The sequence below is a fragment of the Lissotriton vulgaris genome, chromosome 1_1 (assembly GCF_964263255.1).
Source record: "Lissotriton vulgaris chromosome 1_1, aLisVul1.2, whole genome shotgun sequence".
Taxonomy (NCBI): domain Eukaryota; kingdom Metazoa; phylum Chordata; class Amphibia; order Caudata; family Salamandridae; genus Lissotriton; species Lissotriton vulgaris.
Window position 1 is genome coordinate 1,396,887,252 of NC_141685.1, and position 11,590 is coordinate 1,396,898,841.

Consider the following 11,590-nt stretch of genomic DNA (forward strand, 5'->3'; position numbering starts at 1 on the left):
TACCGATTCTGAAAATACCGAATCGGTAAATACCCATTTCATTTTCCGAGTGATACAGAAGCGGTAATTTTTACCGATTTTTTACCTACATCCCGTTTTCCGATTTTTAAATACCGATTCGGTATGAGTCTGTATTTAAGAGTCGGTAATCAGGATTTACCTATATCTGGCCCTTGATGACTCAAATATAACCCCTTAACTCACATCAGCTCTCTTTATTGACTGAGAATTTCGAATGGCATTTATTTACATTGAATAATATTTTCCGCTCCCACCTTCTCTGGTCGACATCAAAGATCCATGGACCTGTACGCGGGGTGTGAGTGAGAGGTTAATGTTTGAGTAATCCCTGTGCTCCAACTCTACTAAGATACAGCACTTTTTTGCTCTGTCCTTGCACTGGCACTCTTTCTGCTGCCTTACACCAATACAAACACCCTAGAGCTACAGTGCAAGAGTGTGTACTTGACGGCAAGCATATGTTTTGTATTGGAAGGACGTATCTAGTATGAAATACTATGCTTTGAAGTATGTTAACACTGTATAACTTTGCATTTGGACTTTACAGTACAGCACACATGAAAAGTTTTGAGAAAAGAAAACTTGTGTCTAACTTTCCGTCAGCATCAAGAAGGCCTACATTTTTGGCACAAATTCCTGTCTACCAAAGTTAGTAGGTAATGGTTTGCTCACAACCCAAGGGTGATTGCAAAAAAAACCCCCATGAGGGCTCATTGGCGCAGAGTTGCACAATTACTATTATTTGTTATCTTGGAGGTACTTTCCAGTGCAAAACAGGTTTTGCGCTAGGCAGTAAATCTCAAACCCAACATTTTGTGCCAAGGTTTCCATTACATTTGTGGCATTCAGTAATTATACAATAGGTTTACTTCCATACTACGTGCAACTATAGATCACGTTGCACTGGAGAAAAGGGAAAGGATCACAGATAAGGGAAAAGGTGCACCCTAGTTCAATAACTCACTAAGGGAAAAAAAGACAAATCTCCGCCACACAGAGAGGCGATGGCGTAAAACTAACGACCCAGCGGAGCGAGAAATCTATAAGACCTAGCTCAATCTATACAAAAAATGCATCACTGCCACCAAAGCTGAATTCTATGAGACTAGAATCACTACAGCGGCAAACATACAGAAAGAGACCTTCAGAATATTGAAGGAACTCAGCCAAAAGGTAGAGCAGAAACCAGAGGATGATATCATTGACTGCAACACATTCCAAGCTTTCCTCCTGCAGAAAGTGAGAGACATCCTCTCTGACATTGATAATATCTCGATCAACTATAGCCACGCTCACCTGCCTCAGGAACCCCCCTCAGATCATAAGCTTACTAGCTTCCCCACTCTGGACCCTGTTTCCCTCCTTCGAATTATGACTCGAATTAAAACAGGCTCCCCGCAGACCCCTCCCCCCTGAATTTTTCACAATGGCACTCCCTGGCTTGGAAAGCCATATCATCTCCATGCTCAACCACTCTCTGGAGTCCGGGTATATGCCATCCAACCTAAAAGAAGCTAGAGTCATACCCCTTTTGAAGAAATCTGAGGCAGATGCGGCCAACCTTAAAAACTATAGGCCCATATCCCAGCTACCCTTCCTCGTAAAATTCCTGGAGCAACATGTCCTCAAATCGCTCTCATCCTTCCTGGAGGACAACCAACTCCTCCGGGCTCGCCAAGCTGGCTTCAGACCACACCACTGTACTGAACTGGTCATGTTATCTGTACTTGACGAGCTCAGAACCATGGCTGACAGTAAAAAGCCCAGTGCCCTGATCCTATTGGACTTATCAGCTGCTTTTGATACTGTCAGCCATGAGAAATTATTGACCAGACTTTCAACCTTAGGCATCAGTAGTCGATCCCACCAATGGCTCAAATCCTTTTATCTGGCCGGTCCCAAAGAATTCAGCAGGGTGAGCAGACCTCAGATAAAGGGTTGCTTAGTTGCGGCGTCCCTCAAGGTTCTGCCTTCTCTCCACTACTTTTTAGGTCTTGTAGAGAGACCTTTTGCCATCCATCCACTTTTTTATGAAGAGGATTCTCAACAGTTCACCTTAAATCACGTGACCACAAGCTCCTTCGTGCACGAGCTTGCATTTCCCCACAGGCTTCCCCCTGCCAGCAGCATTTGCCACATCAAAGGCTTCAGCTGCCCCGCCCCCCGCCGTCACTTATTCACGGCCGCGCCTCGCATTTCCCCACAGGCTTCCCCCTGCCAGCAGCATTTGCCACATGAAAGGCTTCAGCTGCCCCGCCCCCCAACGTCACTTATTCACGGCTGCAGGCCGTGCCTTGTTTACTGTTTGCGTAAACATTGCCCGCAGCGAGGACAAATGCATACACCCTCTTGGTCCTTTTCTGTCCCACAGGAGCACTAAAACTTTCACTCTATTCTATGCACGTTACTTGTTGGTAACCCCTTTTTTGCTTCTCCAAAATTTGTATATTTGTATATTGTATAATGATGAGGAATTTCTAAAAAAAAAAAATAATAGAGTCTTTTCCTCTACTTTTAAGACATTCAAAACGTATTGTGTGTGTTGGACATTTGATTGCTTTTGGGCTATTAATTTCTCTTTTGTTTCCAAAATTCTTCATTACAGCATTCAATTGCATGTGGAATGAAAATTGAATTGAGTTGTGTAACAAAGTACCAATAATCGTATTTGGAGTTAACGTCTAGGACCGCATTGTAATTATGTAGCATATAATTATGTGTTCACCCAGTGGTATTGTGTGGTGTGGTATTCAGTAGAGTGTAATTATGTGGTGTGTAATTATGTGGCACTGAGTGGTATTTGGCGTGTATGTTGCATTGAGTGCAGTGTAATTATGTGGCGTGTAATTATGTGGCACTGAGTGGTATTTGGAGTGTAAGTTGTATTGAGGGTATTGTAATTATGTGGCATGTAACCATGTGGCAATGAGTGGTATTTGGAGTGTATGTTGCATTGAGTGCAGTGTAATTATGTGGTGTGTAACTATGTGGCACTGAGTGGTATTTGAAGTGTATGTTGCATTGAGTGCAGAGTAATTATGTAGCATATAATTATGTGGCACTGAGTGGTATTGTGTGGAGTTTGTTTTGCATTCAGTAGAGTGTAATGATGTGGTGTGTAATTATGTGGCACTGAGTGGTATTTGGAGTGTATGTTGCCATCCATCTGCGGGGCCCTGATTTCCGAGAGCCCGTGTACAGAATCAGAGCGCGTGGCACTCCCAAATGCAGTAGATTGGTTGGAAGTGCACACCGAAGCACAGCACAAATGCGAGCGCACAGGACACTTCCTGTGTGGAAGTGCATTGGGTTTCTAGATTACATATTCACAATAGTACCAAGTAAAGATAATCATTCACCCATTGTGGCTTCCAAAAAGGATGTGCGTCATCTGGTAGGATACAAGGTCACACAAACCCTGGAAAGGGTGGAGAGCGGCAGGAAGATTATATGTTTTATGAAATGCCTGAAACACTGTAGAGACGACCATTAAAGCAATACTGAAAAAAAGAGTTGACTACGTCTTCTGCATTCCTCCTGGCCTAAATGTCTGACTTACCACTGGAATATTATAATTACAAAGCTGGCATAAGCCAGGCTGAGGATCAAGTTACTAATTTCTTGCGAGCAAGCGCTGTAAAGCTGTTTCTGCCAGTAGCGGCTCTCCTGACAAAAACTGTGTGTCTCGTTCATGATGTGACCTGTGGGGAAAACTGGCTTTAATCAAGCAACCTAAAAATGGTATGCAGTTGTGGTCCTGGCTCAAATATCAGACAGCGGGGGAAGAAAATGAAGGGGTTGGAAAAAGCTTTCACGCAGCAACATGTGAAAACAACGTTCTTAACCCTCTCTGCCGCCCGTGCTTGTACAGAAACTGGGACAGAACATTGGCCAGGGCCAAAATAAAAGTGGCCCCTGTTACAGAATTAGATAGTTAAAAAGTTGCCTGCGTTTGCAAATCAGTGCAGTTTTGAATATGTTAAGACAAGCGATGTGAGTGTTTTGCAAGGAATGGGAGGGTGTATGCATTTGTCCTCGCTGCGGGCAATGTTTACGTTAACAGTAAACAAGGAACGGCCTGCAGCCGTGAATAAGTGACGGTGGGGGGCGGGTGACTGATTTCCGAGAGCGCGTGTACAGAATCAGAGCGGGTGGCACTCCCAAACGCAGTAGATTGGTTGGAAGCGCACACCGAAGCACAGCACAAATGCGAGCGCACAGGACACTTCCTGTGTGGAAGTGCATTGGGTTTCTAGATTAAGTATTCACAATAGTACCAAGTAAAGATAATCATTCACCCATTGTGGCTTCCAAAAAGGATGTGCGTCATCTGGTAGGATACAAGGTCACACAAACCCTGGAAAGGGTGGAGAGTGGCAGGAAGATTATATGTTTTATGAAATGCCTGAAACACTGTAGAGACGAACATTAAAGCAATACTGAAAAAAAGAGTCGACTACGTCTTCTGCATTCCTCCTGGCCTAAATGTCTGACTTACCACTGGAATTTATAATTACAAAGCTGGCATAAAGCAGGCTGAGGATCAAGTTACTAATTTCTTGTGAGCAAGCGCTGTAAAGCGGTTTCTGCCAGTAGCGGCTCTCCTGACAAAAACAGTGTGTCTCGTTCATGATGTGACCTGTGGGGAAAACTGGCTTTAATCAAGCAACCTAAAAATGGTATGCAATTGTGGTCCTGGCTCAAATATCAGACAGCGGGGGAAGAAAATGAAGGGGTTCGAAAAAGCTTTCAACGCAGCAACATGTGAAAACAACGTTCTTAACCCTCTCTGCCGTCCGTGCTTGTACAGAAACTGGGACGGAACATAGGCCAGGGCCAAAATAAAAGTGGCCCCTGTTACAGAATTAGATAGTTAAAAAGTTGCCTGCGTTTGCAAATCAGTGCAGTTTTGAATATGTTAAGACAAGCGGTGTGAGTGTTTTGCAAGGAATGGGAGGGTGTATGCATTTGTCCTCGCTGCGGGCAATGTTTATGTCAACAGTAAACAAGGCACGGCCTGCAGCCGTGAATAAGTGACGTTGGGGGGCAGGGCAGCTGAAGCCTTTGATGTGGCAAATGCTGCTGGCTGGGGGAAGCCTGTGGGGAAATGCGAGGCGCGGCCGTGAATAAGTGACGGCGGGGGGCAGGGCAGCTGAAGCCTTTGATGTGGCAAATGCTGCTGGCAGGGGGAAGCCTGTGGGGAAATGCAAGCTCGTGCACGAAGGAGCTTGTGGTCACGTGATTTAACGTGAACTGTTGAGAATCCTCTTCATAAAAAAGTGGATGGATGGCAAAAGGTCTCTCTACAAGACCTAAAAAGTAGTGGAGAGAAGGCAGAACCTTGAGGGACGCCGCAACTAAGCAACCCTTTATCTGACGTCTGCTCACCCTGCTGAATTCTTTGGGACCGGCCAGATAAAAGGATTTGAGCCATTGGTGCGCTCGACTACTGATGCCTAAGGTTGAAAGTCTGGTCAATAATTTCTCAGGCTGACAGAATCAAAAGCCGCTGATAAGTCCAATAGGATCAGGGCACTGGGCTTTTTACTGTCAGCCATGGTTCTGAGCTCGTCAAGTACAGATAACAGGACCAGTTCAGTACAGTGGTGTGGTCTGAAGCCAGCTTGGCGAGCCTGGGGGAGTTGGTTGTCCTCCAGGAAGGATGAGAGCGATTTGAGGACATGTTGCTCCAGGAATTTTGCGAGGAAGGTTGCTGGGATATGGGCCTATAGTTTTTAAGGTTGGCCGCATCTGCCTCAGATTTCTTCAAAAGGGGTATGATTCTAGCTTCTTTTAGGTTGGATGGCATATACCCGGACTCCAGAGAGTGGTTGAGCATGGAGATGATATGGCTTTCCAAGCCAGGGAGTGCCATTGTGAACATTTTTGGGGGGGAGGGGTCTGCTGGGGAGCCTGTTTTAATTCGAGTCATAATTCGAAGGAGGGAAACAGGGTCCAGAGTGGGGAAGCTAGTAAGCTTATGATCTGAGGGGGGTTCCTGAGGCAGGTGAGCGTGGCTATAGTTGATCGAGATATTATCAATGTCAGAGAGGATGTCTCTCACTTTCTGCAGGTGGAAAGCTTGGAATGTGTTGCAGTCAATGCTGTCATCCTCTGGTTTCTGCTCTTCCTTTTGGCTGAGTTCCTTCAATATTCTTAAGGTCTCTTTCTGTATGTTTGCCGCTGTAGTGATTCTAGTCTCATAGAATTCAGCTTTGGTGGCAGTGATGCATTTTTTGTATAGATTGAGCTAGGTCTTATAGATTTCTCGCTCCGCTGGGTCGTTAGTTTTACGCCATCGCCTCTCTGTGTGGCGGAGATTTGTCTTTTTTTCCCTTAGTGATATATTGAACCAGGGTGCACCTTTTCCCTTATCTGTGATCCTTTCCCTTTTCTCCAGTGCAACGTGATCCATAGTTGGAAGTAAACCTATTGTATAATTACTGAATGCCACAAATGTAATGGAAACCTTGGCACAAAATGTTGGGTTTGAGATTTACTGCCTAGCGCAAAACCTGTTTTGCACTGGAAAGTACCTCCAAGATAACGAATAATAGTAATTGTGCAACTCTGCGCCAATGAGCCCTCATGAGGGTTTCTTTGCAATCCCCCTTGGGTTGTGAGCAAGCCATTACCTACTAACTTTGGTAAAACAGAACAGATAGTGGCTGGGCAACTCTTGCGCAACAACAACTAAATTAATATTCTCCTAATAAGATGGCTCAAGGGAACAGGGGAAAGCGGCCACCTGCGTCCCCAAAGGAGTCCTCTAAAAACAGAGAATTCAATGACAAAAGATAGATTGTCCCCGAGCACATATATGCAAGTTCTTATATTGTTTCAAGAGGAAAGATAACCACAATCAAATCAATGTTCTTTCAAAGTTCATCGAGTCAAATTCCTTTAATTTCCATTTCTTTTCTCTTCATACATCAGAAAATTCTTCACAGTCTTCATCAAGTTCATACAGAATATAGCCAATAGATCAAAAAGACCAGTGCCAACACGTGTTTCGTCAGAGGGTACAATAACCCAAATGACTTCTTCAGGGCAGAAATTCAATCCGAATGCCAAATCATGCGGGCCAATTCCAGAAGACAGTTGTTCCTCAATTATTAATTAGAACTCAATCCATTTTCTATCTCAAAGTTCTTCATATAGAGTGATATATGATTTAGATCAGGGAGAGTACTCATTTCATTAACGGAATCCCTTCTGACGACGTGAGGAGTACTCTCCCTGATCTAAATGATATATTACCCTATATGAAGAACTTTCTTCTGGAATTGAAAAGAAATGAAAATTAAAGGAATTTGACTCGATGAACTTTGAAAGAACATTGATTTGATTGTGGTTATCTTTTCTCTTGAAACAATATAAGAACTTGCATATATGTGCTCGGGGACAATCTATCTACTAACTTTGGCAGACAGGAATTTGTGCCAAAAATGTAGGCCTTCTTGATGCTGACGGAAAGTTAGACACAAGCTTTCTTTTCTCAAAACTTTTCATGTGTGCTGTACTGTAAAGTCCAAATGCAAAGTTATACAGTGCTAACATACTTCAAAGCATAGTATTTCGTACTAGATACGTCCTTCCAATACAAAACATATGCTTGACGTCAAGTACACACCCTTGCACTGTAGCTCCAGGGTGTTTGTATTGGTGTAAGGCAGCAGAAAGAGTGCCAGTGCAAGGACAGAGCAAAAAAAGTGCTGTATCTTAGTAGAGTTGGAGCACAGGGATTACTCAAACCTTAACCTCTCACTCACACCCCGCGTACAGGTCCATGGATCTTTGATGTCGACCAGAGAAGGTGGGAGCGGAAAACATTATTCAATGTAAATAAATACCATTCGAAATTCTCAGTCAATAAAGAGAGCTGATGTGAGTTATGGGGTTATATTTGAGACATCAAGGGCCAGATGTAGGTAAATCCTGATTACCGACTTTTAAATACAGACTCATACCGAATCAGTATTTAAAAATCGGAAAACGAGGGGCGTGGCCAAGATGGCGGGGTGAGCGGACGCTTCCTCCCGTAGCTCCTCCGGCCCAGCTCCGCTTGAGCCCCGATTTCTGCGCTTCTCTCCCCCCGCGGCTGCATCGCGGGTGAGAGGACTGTGCCGGAGTTCGTGGGGCACATTTTGGTGCCACTTTGGCTTCTGTGGCCCCGGGGGAAGTTCCCGAGAAGTTCATTCTGAGATCGCTCCGAGGAGTGGAGCCCGGGTCGCCCCGAGGAGAAGAGCTTGGAGGCGGAGCGTAGTGCGGCGCTGTCCGCGCGCCTCGGCTGGCCCGAGTGCTGAACAGCGGAAAGCCTGTGATTCCGAGGGAGCGGACTAGACGGACTCCGCGGAGTGAGGTGGCTCCCTGGCCGGTGCCCTGGCGGCGGGCACCATTGCTGGACGACGGACCTTAGCCCTGCACCGGCGGTCCCCCCCCTACCCAGGGCCTCGAAGGGTGACGACTTGCGAACTCCGCGCCTGGAGGCGCTGGATGGCGGAGTTCGAGCAGTGCCCGAGCCGGACAAACCAACTGGTGGTGGAGGAGGGCATTGGTTTCATGCTCTCCGGACCCGTTACCATTTGAGACTCGCCCATGGACTTGCTGGCCCGGGCTGCCTTCTTGGGTCCCACCCTCCCGCCATCTTGTCTTTGTGTGGCTGAGCCCAGTGATCCCTGCCCGCGTCCTTCTCGCACGGGAGCCTCGGCTGGTTCTGGCACCAACTCATCTGCTGCCCTCCCTGGGAGCACGAAGCAGGAGGCCTACACTTCGGCCGTTGCTGCCTGTCCTACTGGCCCAGGGGCCGTCTTGCCCAGGCCCAGACCGCCATTTTGTCGCCTGTGACGCACTACCCTTGTCTTCGGCGAAGGCCTCACATCTGGTGCCCACGAGCGGCGGAGCTCGCCTACAGCAACTGACCCTGGGCTTTGCCGAGCCCCAAGATGACTGGAAGACGAGGCGCAGCGCGAGGAGACCGCACTTTGCCGGAAATGCTCGGCAGGTCCCAGCAACTACGCGACAGGACGCAGCCGTCCCCGGGTGCCTCCCGGGCATCAACGGACGCAACTGTGGGCGAGCCGCCGGTCACGCGGTCCTTCATGGAGGACCTATTCAGCTCCCTCAAGGAGGACTTTCAAACCCACCTCCAGCAGGATGTCCTCCGCCTCCGGGAGCAATGTGTTGAGCTCCAGGCCCACTCGGAGGACCTCGAGAACAGGTCCAGGCGGAACAACATCCGGGTGCGGGGTGTTTCATCCGCGGATGAAGGTGCGGACCTGGTGGCTTACCTGCAGGACCTGTTCCGCGACATCTTGGGGGAAGGAGCGGACTTCCCAATCCGCATTGACAGGGCACATAGGGTGGGCCGCCAACGCCAGTCATCGGCACCCCCGCCTGACATCCTGGCATTCTTGCCGGATTTCCCCCTAAAGGAGCGCATCATGACGGAGGCCCGCAGGAAGCAGCCACTGACCTTCCGAGATAGACCTGTGGCGCTCTATCAGGACCTGTCCGCCATCACACTACAGAAGCGCAGGTCCTTCCGCATCGCTACGGACTTTCTGCGAGAGCACGAGACAGCCTATTCCTGGGGTCACCCCTTCCGTCTTATCTTTCGATGGAATGGGGTGCTGCACCAGCTGCGCTCCTTACAGGATGTCTGCGGAGTGCTGGGTCTTACTGCTACGGAGGAGGAAGGGGCTACACCCGCATGGAGGCGCCCCGAGCGGCGGGGCCGACGGAGGTCGAGAAGGCGCCCATCGTCAGCACCGGCGAGTCGTCCAGACTCGCCCACCATCAGATCTGAAATGGCGGAGGCCCTGAGGACTGCGGCCAGGAACTTGCCTGAATCTACTGGTGTGGCCTTAACGGCCTAATTTTTCTCCGGGGGGAGAGGCTCTTAGCTTTGACGATGCTGGGCTGGGGGCTGGGGGGGCGAGGGGGGTGGTGTGTGGCTGGACGTCCACTTGACTGTTTTCTGCAGACTCGCCCATTTGGGCTGGACTGAGACTATGGGGTGTTGTTTTCTGCTTTCTGTTTTGGCTGGTTGCCATAAGGGGGTTTTGGGGGGGTTTCACTGTTGGTTTGTTGTGGGGGGGGTCCCGTCCGAAATTGTCCGAACGTGTACGATGCCGCTTTTGGCCTTCCCTGCACCCCTACCCCGCGCGCCCCCTCCGCTGATCCCCCGCCTGCGGCATAGCGCGTTGTTTCCCCGGAGGCGATGCCACCCCTGAAAGTTGTGACCCTTAATGTTAAGGGTCTGAATAACCCCGTGAAACGTAGGGCGATCCTTTCCCTGTTGGAGGGGTCGCAGGCGGATATCTGCCTCCTGCAGGAGACCCATTTACTTTCCAGGGATTGCCATAGGTTGCGCTCTGCTAAGTTCCCCACGCAACTCTTTTCCTCTGCTGCGACTAAGACCGCTGGGGTGGCCATTCTCCTAGCTAGCTCCTTTAGGGGGGAGGTGTTGTATAAACATGCTGAGCAGAAGGGGAGACTTTTAGTGTATCGGATGCGCTTGGGTGGTGTTGCCTTTACGGTTGGTTCGGTTTACAGCCCAAACGACCACCAGGATCGTTTCCTGGAATCGGTGTTGGTGGACGTTACTGCCTCGCCCGATCGCCATATCATCTTGGGGGGAGACCTGAATATGGTCTTCGACTCCACTTTAGATAGGTCAGCCCAGCGCTTCCCGCAGACAGGGGAGCTTTCTAAGGCGGTACAGGACCAGATTGCGGAGTTGGACCTGCATGACCTCTGGCGCACCATGCACCCCACCGATAGGGACTACTCCTATTTCTCCCACGCACACCGCACTTATTCGCGGTTGGATTATCTTTTGGTGAGCGGCCCGCTTCGCTCGGTCGCCATGGCGGCGGACATCGGGGTCTTGTCCCTGTCCGATCATGCGCCGGTTTCCGGAGTCTTTGCGTGGCCGGCGGCCCCCCCTTCCAGAGGGATGTGGCGGCTCCGAGACACACTTCTCCATAAGAAATCGGTAGTGAAGCGGGTGGAGGAGGTCATCCAGGACTACTTGACCCACAATAACAACTCTGACACGTCCCTGGCTACGCAGTGGGCTGCTTTGAAAACAGTCGTCAGGGGAGAGTTTATCGCCATTTCCTCAGCGGAAAACAGGGAACGCCAGCGCAAGAGGGAGGAACTGACAGCGCAGGTTAGGGAGCTTGAGCAGGTCCACCGCCGTACGGGGGCTCCTCGTGTTTGGAAGCAACTGAAGGCGGCACGGAAACTCCTCTCTGCGTTGGATCTGGATCGGGCGGAGTACGCAGCGCTGCGCCTGAAACATGCCTTTTACACCGGCGGGGACAGGTGCGGTAAGCTTCTGGCCCATAGGCTCAGGGCCGCACAGCAACGCAATGTGGTGAAGGAGCTGGTGGGAGTGGGTGGGATCCCGGTTTCCGGTGACGCGGAGGTGGCAGATACCTTTCGTTCCTTTTACGAGGCACTGTACGCTTCAGAGCCTTCCCCACCGGGAGAGGCTGAGGCCTATTTGGATTCCGTGACCCTCCCGGCCTTGGACCCCTCCCAGGCGGACCACCTGGAGAGG